The 11485-nt window shown below is 40.0% G+C and overlaps 18 pseudogenes; all 18 read right to left on the bottom strand.

Annotated features, from left to right (window-relative positions):
• Positions 1–3412: 3412 nt before the first annotated feature.
• On the bottom strand, positions 3413–3531 carry LOC130690744 (5S ribosomal RNA; annotated as a pseudogene).
• A 345-nt stretch (positions 3532–3876) lies between these two features.
• Positions 3877–3995, bottom strand: LOC130690761 (5S ribosomal RNA; annotated as a pseudogene).
• Positions 3996–4340: 345 nt separating this feature from the next.
• On the bottom strand, positions 4341–4459 carry LOC130690769 (5S ribosomal RNA; annotated as a pseudogene).
• Positions 4460–4806: 347 nt separating this feature from the next.
• Positions 4807–4925, bottom strand: LOC130690774 (5S ribosomal RNA; annotated as a pseudogene).
• A 344-nt stretch (positions 4926–5269) lies between these two features.
• On the bottom strand, positions 5270–5388 carry LOC130690782 (5S ribosomal RNA; annotated as a pseudogene).
• Positions 5389–5732: 344 nt separating this feature from the next.
• LOC130690789 (5S ribosomal RNA) lies at positions 5733–5851 on the bottom strand (annotated as a pseudogene).
• A 345-nt stretch (positions 5852–6196) lies between these two features.
• LOC130690796 (5S ribosomal RNA) lies at positions 6197–6315 on the bottom strand (annotated as a pseudogene).
• Positions 6316–6660: 345 nt separating this feature from the next.
• LOC130690803 (5S ribosomal RNA) lies at positions 6661–6779 on the bottom strand (annotated as a pseudogene).
• A 345-nt stretch (positions 6780–7124) lies between these two features.
• On the bottom strand, positions 7125–7243 carry LOC130690810 (5S ribosomal RNA; annotated as a pseudogene).
• Positions 7244–7588: 345 nt separating this feature from the next.
• On the bottom strand, positions 7589–7707 carry LOC130690817 (5S ribosomal RNA; annotated as a pseudogene).
• Positions 7708–8053: 346 nt separating this feature from the next.
• On the bottom strand, positions 8054–8172 carry LOC130690864 (5S ribosomal RNA; annotated as a pseudogene).
• A 351-nt stretch (positions 8173–8523) lies between these two features.
• On the bottom strand, positions 8524–8642 carry LOC130690638 (5S ribosomal RNA; annotated as a pseudogene).
• A 345-nt stretch (positions 8643–8987) lies between these two features.
• On the bottom strand, positions 8988–9106 carry LOC130690822 (5S ribosomal RNA; annotated as a pseudogene).
• Positions 9107–9451: 345 nt separating this feature from the next.
• LOC130690836 (5S ribosomal RNA) lies at positions 9452–9570 on the bottom strand (annotated as a pseudogene).
• Positions 9571–9915: 345 nt separating this feature from the next.
• Positions 9916–10034, bottom strand: LOC130690843 (5S ribosomal RNA; annotated as a pseudogene).
• Positions 10035–10381: 347 nt separating this feature from the next.
• LOC130690724 (5S ribosomal RNA) lies at positions 10382–10500 on the bottom strand (annotated as a pseudogene).
• Positions 10501–10848: 348 nt separating this feature from the next.
• On the bottom strand, positions 10849–10967 carry LOC130690649 (5S ribosomal RNA; annotated as a pseudogene).
• A 387-nt stretch (positions 10968–11354) lies between these two features.
• Positions 11355–11473, bottom strand: LOC130690850 (5S ribosomal RNA; annotated as a pseudogene).
• Between the last annotated feature and the right edge of the window lie 12 nt (positions 11474–11485).

Here is an 11485-nt window from a genome sequence, read left to right on the forward strand (position 1 = left end):
ATGTTTCCAATTCCCAAATAATCCTTAAAGGTATCGGATATCTAGAATTGACCCAAACCACAGAAATCGTAAATACCAGCAGACTCTTAGATACCAGTAGACAAATTGAAATATCATTCTTTAACACCCCTGATAATAATAATAAAGAACTAGCTCAACCCAGCTTTAAAGTAGTCGGCATCCCCCTAACCTTTTTGATATTCCCCGCCGAAACAACAAGAAAGTTATACAAAATACATAAAAACACCCTACCCTCCTGTAAAAATCAAACCAATATCGACTCATGGTCATGCAATGAGTTTGCAGAACCGAGGAATAGTAAAACGAAAAGATCCATAAAGCAAGAAGTCGAATTCCTTTTAAACGATACACTCGAAGAAGCTGAATTGGGAAAACGACTCTACAGCATTTCTTATGCTTGGGGATGGATTCGTTTAGGCCATCCAAAAATAACAAAGATAGAAGAAAACGGCGTAATACGCAAACAAGATTCAATCGTTTACATCAAGATAATGTACACCCAAAAACAAGTGACCACCCATAACCAATTCGACATAGACGAGAAATTACCTTATGGAACAGACTTCGAATACCTAATGGACCACACCTTACGAATCCGAAGAACCACCACGTGTCTAACGACATCGGAGACAAACACGATCATTACGGAACAGTGCGGTGAACGGACATCGCGCTGGCTATTCGATACAAAAAACCACCAGCTAATATCAATGGAAAAACACCTATGCATCACACTACGAGACGAGGACGAAGGAACCCAACGCTCCTGAATCCTGCAAAAATGCAGCAGATCTGACGATATGGACGACAACCAGCAATGGGTATTTGAAACACTGAATTCAAACCCAGAAGTATTAGAGAACTTCCCAGAAACATCCATCGACGAGCTGGAAGAAATAAGACTAGAACAGAGAAGAGCAATAGCGACAACCATTAATTCGCCGATTTTTGGAAACTTAATTAAATTCAACCACGGACATGGAAACATCATATGGGATATGATCAGCTGGGGACTACTTAAAAGCGGAAGACCACCAAATGAAAAATGTGTAACATACAACGGAACTAACACAATGATGACGCTGGAAGAATGCGACCGAGACTGGATCAAATGCCAAAGAAGCCTACAAAAATTGCTAACTAGCAATGACCCACTAGTACAAACTCAAACAACAGTCGCAAACTGCAGTAGGACATTGGAACGAGGTCAAGCGTTCGAATATTCAGCGGATTTCACAATCAGACCTTTCAATACCAACAACTGTATCAAGGCTAATACTACGATGTTAGTCTTACAGGAATGTTCAAGTACTAGCTCAGTATGGGGAACATTCGAACACACAGGACAATTTATGGCAACGGATAGAACGGGATCACACTCACCTGCCTCAGACAGAAAATGTCTGACACTGAAAATAGGAAAGTTAAGCCTAGGACATTGCCACGAAAGGAGCAAGAAACAACACTTCAGCTTCGAGTATAAAAATCCTCACCAAATAAAAACCTTGCCAGCATCAGCTATCATAGCTTTATATACGCAACAACCGTTCAACGGGAAAACTGTACCACGAATCCCACCGTTAAACAAACATGAAAATATCAACTCAGTTTTTAGAAGTGAAACGGAAGACCCCCTACAACAACAGCAAAATCAGTTGGCACATCAACCGCCAAACCGACTACGACGACAACGCATCGTCCTATTACAACGAAAATTACAACGACACTTAAACATACAACGACTAGTAAAGCTGTGCCTACAACGACGACAAAACCAACAACAACGACAAAACCATCCACAACGACGAGGCTAACAACAACGACATCAAGGTCCACATCCACCACGACAAAACCAACTGCAAAGACAACCTTACCGACGGCAAAAACCACATCGCCTTCAATAACCACACGAATGGTTACCGCAGCGACTCTCAGCATCACTATCGCAAAAAATGCTAATCCACGACCAGTAGAGGAAATCCCAGAAACAATTCCCACCTCAACGATCCCCACAACCAAAATCACAAATACACCGACTACAGAAAACACAAAACGCAGCCCCAACACCACCGAATTGGAATACCCGACACCAAGTGAAAGCGACAACGACGACGTGTATCATACGACCGGAAGCTTTGAAAGTACTTCAAACGCTGGGCCGTACGAATATGACGACGAAGAAAGTGTGTTTCACAGTGACGACGATCGGAGTAAGATGGGACACAGAGGTGATTACTACGACACACCCGCAAGCAACGAAGAAGGAGGACTAAACCACGCCCAAAAAGAGCACATCACTCGCAGTTGCCGCAACTGCATGCTAAAAACCTTCCCTCCTTTAGTGGCCGGCGATGCAGCCAATCAACGCATCGAGAGGCTAGCCACCATAGCAGCCGAACGAGGACAGTTCGTCTTCGAAATAATCAACGCCCCCCGAGAAACGCTTAGAAAATTTCTGAAAGGAAATGAAGAGGAGGGTAGAGCAACAGGGAGGAGCGTGGGAAGCTTGTTGGATACGAAATTCCCAAACGGAAGAACCATGCTCCACGAAAGTGTAAATAAGAAAAGATACGACGTCACGGAACTATTATTGACTTTCGGCGCAAACATCGACATCACAGAAAAGGGTGAAACAATAGCTCACCGAGCCGCCGCAGACAACAACGAACACTTACTCAGAACCCTGTCATTCCACAGGTGTCAGTTTAGCGAATGGAACTGTTTAGGGGAAATTCCCCTAATGGTGGCCATCGCATTAAAAAACGAAGAAAGCATCGGTTTTCTGTGGATAACTCCACTGATAAAACAGTTAAGTCGCGATGGAGAAACGATCCTACACTATGCAGCGAGATTCAACAGCAAGAAAGAATATGTCAACAGTGCATGCATGCACGGTGTAAACGTCAACCAGAAATCTCTGACGCGCCGTGAAACGGCCCTTATTGCAGCCGTACGATATGGGAACCCCGAGATAGTTGAAGTGCTGTTAAGGAACGGCGCAAGATATGACGAACCAGACTATCTTGGAAATTATGCCACGGATTACATCGGCGAGAGAGAAGAAATAGCTAAAGTATTCCTTAACAGAAATATAAAACCGAGAAGAAAAGGCCAGAAAACGCTGATAATTCATTACGACCGAGAAAGGAGCTGCAAGAGGAGGAGAGGAGCCGGACAATTCTGTTCCAAAATAAAATGAATACACTCCAGTAATGTCCATTAAAACCAGCACAAGTACAATTGATTTATATAGTTAAGGATATTGGACTGGTAACCATCGCGTTCGGTCAACCACAAAAATGCAAACAAATAAAATTCACTTTCTTTAAAGAACCTTACAATACTTTTTGTGTTTCATTCAAAAACGGCTAGGTGGATATAAAAGTTTTGATGCAAACAGCATCCCGTATTCCCAAGCGGTCACCCATCTAGGTACTAACGGAACCCGACGTAGCTTAACTTCCTGGAGCTGACGAGACAAGGTTTGTCCTACGTGGTATGGCCGTTGACAATTCTGTTCCAAAATAAAATGAATACACTCCAGTAATGTCCATTAAAACCAGCACAAGTACAATTGATTTATATAGTTAAGGATATTGGACTGGTAACCATCGCGTTCGGTCAACCACAAAAATGCAAACAAATAAAATTCACTTTCTTTAAAGAGGTCACTTTTCTCACGGAAATGTACCATTCTTTTTGTATTTCGTTTTAAAATACCTTTAGTTTATAGAAGATGAAATTTAAAAACTGACCACTAGGTGGCGTTTTAGAAAATACTAGAATTCACCGCGAGATGGTTCGTACTTCCCTGTGATTCATTCAAAAACGGCTAGGTGGATATAAAAGTTTTGATGCAAACAGCATCCCGTATTCCCAAGCGGTCACCCATCTAGGTACTAACGGAACCCGACGTAGCTTAACTTCCTGGAGCTGACGAGACAAGGTTTGTCCTACGTGGTATGGCCGTTGACAATTCTGTTCCAAAATAAAATGAATACACTCCAGTAATGTCCATTAAAACCAGCACAAGTACAATTGATTTATATAGTTAAGGATATTGGACTGGTAACCATCGCGTTCGGTCAACCACAAAAATGCAAACAAATAAAATTCACTTTCTTTAAAGAGGTCACTTTTCTCACGGAAATGTACCATTCTTTTTGTATTTCGTTTTAAAATACCTTTAGTTTATAGAAGATGAAATTTAAAAACTGACCACTAGGTGGCGTTTTAGAAAATACTAGAATTCACCGCGAGATGGTTCGTACTTCCCTGTGATTCATTCAAAAACGGCTAGGTGGATATAAAAGTTTTGATGCAAACAGCATCCCGTATTCCCAAGCGGTCACCCATCTAGGTACTAACGGAACCCGACGTAGCTTAACTTCCTGGAGCTGACGAGACAAGGTTTGTCCTACGTGGTATGGCCGTTGACAATTCTGTTCCAAAATAAAATGAATACACTCCAGTAATGTCCATTAAAACCAGCACAAGTACAATTGATTTATATAGTTAAGGATATTGGACTGGTAACCATCGCGTTCGGTCAACCACAAAAATGCAAACAAATAAAATTCACTTTCTTTAAAGAGGTCACTTTTCTCACGGAAATGTACCATTCCTTTTGTGTTCTCGTTTTAAAATACCTTTAGTTTATAGAAGATGAAATTTAAAAACTGACCACTAGGTGGCGTTTTAGAAAATACTAGAATTCACCGCGAGATGGTTCGTACTTCCCTGTGATTCATTCAAAAAACGGCTAGGTGGATATAAAAGTTTTGATGCAAACAGCATCCCGTATTCCCAAGCGGTCACCCATCTAGGTACTAACGGAACCCGACGTAGCTTAACTTCCTGGAGCTGACGAGACAAGGTTTGTCCTACGTGGTATGGCCGTTGACAATTCTGTTCCAAAATAAAATGAATACACTCCAGTAATGTCCATTAAAACCAGCACAAGTACAATTGATTTATATAGTTAAGGATATTGGACTGGTAACCATCGCGTTCGGTCAACCACAAAAATGCAAACAAATAAAATTCACTTTCTTTAAAGAGGTCACTTTTCTCACGGAAATGTACCATTCTTTTGTATTTCGTTTTAAAATTCCTTTAGTTTATAGAAGATGAAATTTAAAAACTGACCACTAGGTGGCGTTTTAGAAAATACTAGAATTCACCGCGAGATGGTTCGTACTTCCCTGTGATTCATTCAAAAACGGCTAGGTGGATATAAAAGTTTTGATGCAAACAGCATCCCGTATTCCCAAGCGGTCACCCATCTAGGTACTAACGGAACCCGACGTAGCTTAACTTCCTGGAGCTGACGAGACAAGGTTTGTCCTACGTGGTATGGCCGTTGACAATTCTGTTCCAAAATAAAATGAATACACTCCAGTAATGTCCATTAAAACCAGCACAAGTACAATTGATTTATATAGTTAAGGATATTGGACTGGTAACCATCGCGTTCGGTCAACCACAAAAATGCAAACAAATAAAATTCACTTTCTTTAAAGAGGTCACTTTTCTCACGGAAATGTACCATTCTTTTTGTTCTCGTTTTAAAATACCTTTAGTTTATAGAAGATGAAATTTAAAAACTGACCACTAGGTGGCGTTTTAGAAAATACTAGAATTCACCGCGAGATGGTTCGTACTTCCCTGTGATTCATTCAAAAACGGCTAGGTGGATATAAAAGTTTTGATGCAAACAGCATCCCGTATTCCCAAGCGGTCACCCATCTAGGTACTAACGGAACCCGACGTAGCTTAACTTCCTGGAGCTGACGAGACAAGGTTTGTCCTACGTGGTATGGCCGTTGACAATTCTGTTCCAAAATAAAATGAATACACTCCAGTAATGTCCATTAAAACCAGCACAAGTACAATTGATTTATATAGTTAAGGATATTGGACTGGTAACCATCGCGTTCGGTCAACCACAAAAATGCAAACAAATAAAATTCACTTTCTTTAAAGAGGTCACTTTTCTCACGGAAATGTACCATTCTTTTTGTATTTCGTTTTAAAATACCTTTAGTTTATAGAAGATGAAATTTAAAAACTGACCACTAGGTGGCGTTTTAGAAAATACTAGAATTCACCGCGAGATGGTTCGTACTTCCCTGTGATTCATTCAAAAACGGCTAGGTGGATATAAAAGTTTTGATGCAAACAGCATCCCGTATTCCCAAGCGGTCACCCATCTAGGTACTAACGGAACCCGACGTAGCTTAACTTCCTGGAGCTGACGAGACAAGGTTTGTCCTACGTGGTATGGCCGTTGACAATTCTGTTCCAAAATAAAATGAATACACTCCAGTAATGTCCATTAAAACCAGCACAAGTACAATTGATTTATATAGTTAAGGATATTGGACTGGTAACCATCGCGTTCGGTCAACCACAAAAATGCAAACAAATAAAATTCACTTTCTTTAAAGAGGTCACTTTTCTCACGGAAATGTACCATTCTTTTTGTATTTCGTTTTAAAATACCTTTAGTTTATAGAAGATGAAATTTAAAAACTGACCACTAGGTGGCGTTTTAGAAAATACTAGAATTCACCGCGAGATGGTTCGTACTTCCCTGTGATTCATTCAAAAACGGCTAGGTGGATATAAAAGTTTTGATGCAAACAGCATCCCGTATTCCCAAGCGGTCACCCATCTAGGTACTAACGGAACCCGACGTAGCTTAACTTCCTGGAGCTGACGAGACAAGGTTTGTCCTACGTGGTATGGCCGTTGACAATTCTGTTCCAAAATAAAATGAATACACTCCAGTAATGTCCATTAAAACCAGCACAAGTACAATTGATTTATATAGTTAAGGATATTGGACTGGTAACCATCGCGTTCGGTCAACCACAAAAATGCAAACAAATAAAATTCACTTTCTTTAAAGAGGTCACTTTTCTCACGGAAATGTACCATTCTTTTTGTATTTCGTTTTAAAATACCTTTAGTTTATAGAAGATGAAATTTAAAAACTGACCACTAGGTGGCGTTTTAGAAAATACTAGAATTCACCGCGAGATGGTTCGTACTTCCCTGTGATTCATTCAAAAACGGCTAGGTGGATATAAAAGTTTTGATGCAAACAGCATCCCGTATTCCCAAGCGGTCACCCATCTAGGTACTAACGGAACCCGACGTAGCTTAACTTCCTGGAGCTGACGAGACAAGGTTTGTCCTACGTGGTATGGCCGTTGACAATTCTGTTCCAAAATAAAATGAATACACTCCAGTAATGTCCATTAAAACCAGCACAAGTACAATTGATTTATATAGTTAAGGATATTGGACTGGTAACCATCGCGTTCGGTCAACCACAAAAATGCAAACAAATAAAATTCACTTTCTTTAAAGAGGTCACTTTTCTCACGGAAATGTACCATTCTTTTTGTATTTCGTTTTAAAATACCTTTAGTTTATAGAAGATGAAATTTAAAAACTGACCACTAGGTGGCGTTTTAGAAAATACTAGAATTCACCGCGAGATGGTTCGTACTTCCCTGTGATTCATTCAAAAACGGCTAGGTGGATATAAAAGTTTTGATGCAAACAGCATCCCGTATTCCCAAGCGGTCACCCATCTAGGTACTAACGGAACCCGACGTAGCTTAACTTCCTGGAGCTGACGAGACAAGGTTTGTCCTACGTGGTATGGCCGTTGACAATTCTGTTCCAAAATAAAATGAATACACTCCAGTAATGTCCATTAAAACCAGCACAAGTACAATTGATTTATATAGTTAAGGATATTGGACTGGTAACCATCGCGTTCGGTCAACCACAAAAATGCAAACAAATAAAATTCACTTTCTTTAAAGAGGTCACTTTTCTCACGGAAATGTACCATACCTTTTGTGTTCTCGTTTTAAAAAACCCTTTAGTGGAAGGAGATGAAATTTAAAAACTGACCACTAGGTGGCGTTTTAGAAAATACTAGAATTCACCGCGAGATGGTTCGTACTTCCCTGTGATTCATTCAAAAACGGCTAGGTGGATATAAAAGTTTTGATGCAAACAGCATCCCGTATTCCCAAGCGGTCACCCATCTAGGTACTAACGGAACCCGACGTAGCTTAACTTCCTGGAGCTGACGAGACAAGGTTTGTCCTACGTCGTATGGCCGTTGACAATTCAGTTCCAAAATAAAATGAATACACTCCAGTAATGTCCATTAAAACCAGCACAAGTACAATTGATGTATATAGTTAAGGATATTGGACTGGTAACCATCGCATTCATTCGGTCAACCACAAAAATGCAAACAAATAAAATTCACTTTCTTTAAAGAGGTCACTTTTCTCACGGAAATGTAGCATACCTTTTGTGTTCTCGTTTTAAAAAACCCTTTAGTTGGAAGGAGATGAAATTTAAAAACTGACCACTAGGTGGCGTTTTAGAAAATACTAGAATTCACCGCGAGATGGTTCGTACTTCCCTGTGATTCATTCAAAAACGGCTAGGTGGATATAAAAGTTTTGATGCCAACAGCATCCCGTATTCCCAAGCGGTCACCCATCTAGGTACTAACGGAACCCGACGTAGCTTAACTTCCTGGAGCTGACGAGACAAGGTTTGTTCTACGTGGTATGGCCGTTGACAATTCTGTTCCAAAATAAAATGAATACACTCCAGTAATGTCCATTAAAACCAGCACAAGTACAATTGATTTATATAGTTAAGGATATTGGACTGGTAACCATCGCGTTCGGTCAACCACAAAAATGCAAACAAATAAAATTCACTTTCTTTAAAGAGGTCACTTTTCTCACGGAAATGTACCATTCTTTTTGTATTTCGTTTTAAAATACCTTTAGTTTATAGAAGATGAAATTTAAAAACTGACCACTAGGTGGCGTTTTAGAAAATACTAGAATTCACCGCGAGATGGTTCGTACTTCCCTGTGATTCATTCAAAAACGGCTAGGTGGATATAAAAGTTTTGATGCAAACAGCATCCCGTATTCCCAAGCGGTCACCCATCTAGGTACTAACGGAACCCGACGTAGCTTAACTTCCTGGAGCTGACGAGACAAGGTTTGTCCTACGTGGTATGGCCGTTGACAATTCTGTTCCAAAATAAAATGAATACACTCCAGTAATGTCCATTAAAACCAGCACAAGTACAATTGATTTATATAGTTAAGGATATTGGACTGGTAACCATCGCGTTCGGTCAACCACAAAAATGCAAACAAATAAAATTCACTTTCTTTAAAGAGGTCACTTTTCTCACGGAAATGTACCATTCTTTTTGTATTTCGTTTTAAAATACCTTTAGTTTATAGAAGATGAAATTTAAAAACTGACCACTAGGTGGCGTTTTAGAAAATACTAGAATTCACCGCGAGATGGTTCGTACTTCCCTGTGATTCATTCAAAAACGGCTAGGTGGATATAAAAGTTTTGATGCAAACAGCATCCCGTATTCCCAAGCGGTCACCCATCTAGGTACTAACGGAACCCGACGTAGCTTAACTTCCTGGAGCTGACGAGACAAGGTTTGTCCTACGTGGTATGGCCGTTGACAATTCTGTTCCAAAATAAAATGAATACACTCCAGTAATGTCCATTAAAACCAGCACAAGTACAATTGATTTATATAGTTAAGGATATTGGACTGGTAACCATCGCGTTCGGTCAACCACAAAAATGCAAACAAATAAAATTCACTTTCTTTAAAGAGGTCACTTTTCTCACGGAAATGTACCATTCTTTTTGTATTTCGTTTTAAAATACCTTTAGTTTATAGAAGATGAAATTTAAAAACTGACCACTAGGTGGCGTTTTAGAAAATACTAGAATTCACCGCGAGATGGTTCGTACTTCCCTGTGATTCATTCAAAAACGGCTAGGTGGATATAAAAGTTTTGATGCAAACAGCATCCCGTATTCCCAAGCGGTCACCCATCTAGGTACTAACGGAACCCGACGTAGCTTAACTTCCTGGAGCTGACGAGACAAGGTTTGTCCTACGTGGTATGGCCGTTGACAATTCTGTTCCAAAATAAAATGAATACACTCCAGTAATGTCCATTAAAACCAGCACAAGTACAATTGATTTATATAGTTAAGGATATTGGACTGGTAACCATCGCGTTCGGTCAACCACAAAAATGCAAACAAATAAAATTCACTTTCTTTAAAGAGGTCACTTTTCTCACGGAAATGTACCATACCTTTTGTGTTCTCGTTTTAAAAAACCCTTTAGTTGGAAGGAGATGAAATTTAAAAACTGACCACTAGGTGGCGTTTTAGAAAATACTAGAATTCACCGCGAGATGGTTCGTACTTCCCTGTGATTCATTCAAAAACGGCTAGGTGGATATAAAAGTTTTGATGCAAACAGCATCCCGTATTCCCAAGCGGTCACCCATCTAGGTACTAACGGAACCCGACGTAGCTTAACTTCCTGGAGCTGACGAGACAAGGTTTGTTCTACGTGGTATGGCCGTTGACAATTCTGTTCCAAAATAAAATGAATACACTCCAGTAATGTCCATTAAAACCAGCACAAGTACAATTGATTTATATAGTTAAGGATATTGGACTGGTAACCATCGCGTTCGGTCAACCACAAAAATGCAAACAAATAAAATTCACTTTCTTTAAAGAGGTCACTTTTCTCACGGAAATGTACCATACCTTTTGTGTTCTCGTTTTAAAAAACCCTTTAGTTGGAAGGAGATGAAATTTAAAAACTGACCACTAGGTGGCGTTTTAGAAAATACTAGAATTTCACCGCGAGATGGTTCGTACTTCCCTGTGATTCATTCAAAAACGGCTAGGTGGATATAAAAGTTTTGATGCCAACAGCATCCCGTATTCCCAAGCGGTCACCCATCTAGGTACTAACGGAACCCGACGTAGCTTAACTTCCTGGAGCTGACGAGACAAGGTTTGTTCTACGTGGTATGGCCGTTGACAATTCTGTTCCAAAATAAAATGAATACACTCCAGTAATGTCCATTAAAACCAGCACAAGTACAATTGATTTATATAGTTAAGGATATTGGACTGGTAACCATCGCGTTCGGTCAACCACAAAAATGCAAACAAATAAAATTCACTTTCTTTAAAGAGGTCACTTTTCTCACGGAAATGTACCATTCTTTTTGAATTTCGTTTTAAAATACCTTTAGTTTATAGAAGATGAAATTTAAAAACTGACCACTAGGTGGCGTTTTAGAAAATACTAGAATTCACCGCGAGATGGTTCGTACTTCCCTAGAAAATACTAGAATTCACCGCGAGATGGTTCGTACTTCCCTGTGATTCATTCAAAAACGGCTAGGTGGATATAAAAGTTTTGATGCAAACAGCATCCCGTATTCCCAAGCGGTCACCCATCTAGGTACTAACGGAACCCGACGTAGCTTAACTTCCTGGAGCTGACGAGACAAGGTTTGTCCTACGTGGTATGGCCGTTGACAATTCTGTTCCA

This window comes from Daphnia carinata, chromosome 10, assembly GCF_022539665.2.
Source record: "Daphnia carinata strain CSIRO-1 chromosome 10, CSIRO_AGI_Dcar_HiC_V3, whole genome shotgun sequence".
Classification (NCBI taxonomy): Eukaryota; Metazoa; Arthropoda; class Branchiopoda; order Diplostraca; family Daphniidae; genus Daphnia; species Daphnia carinata.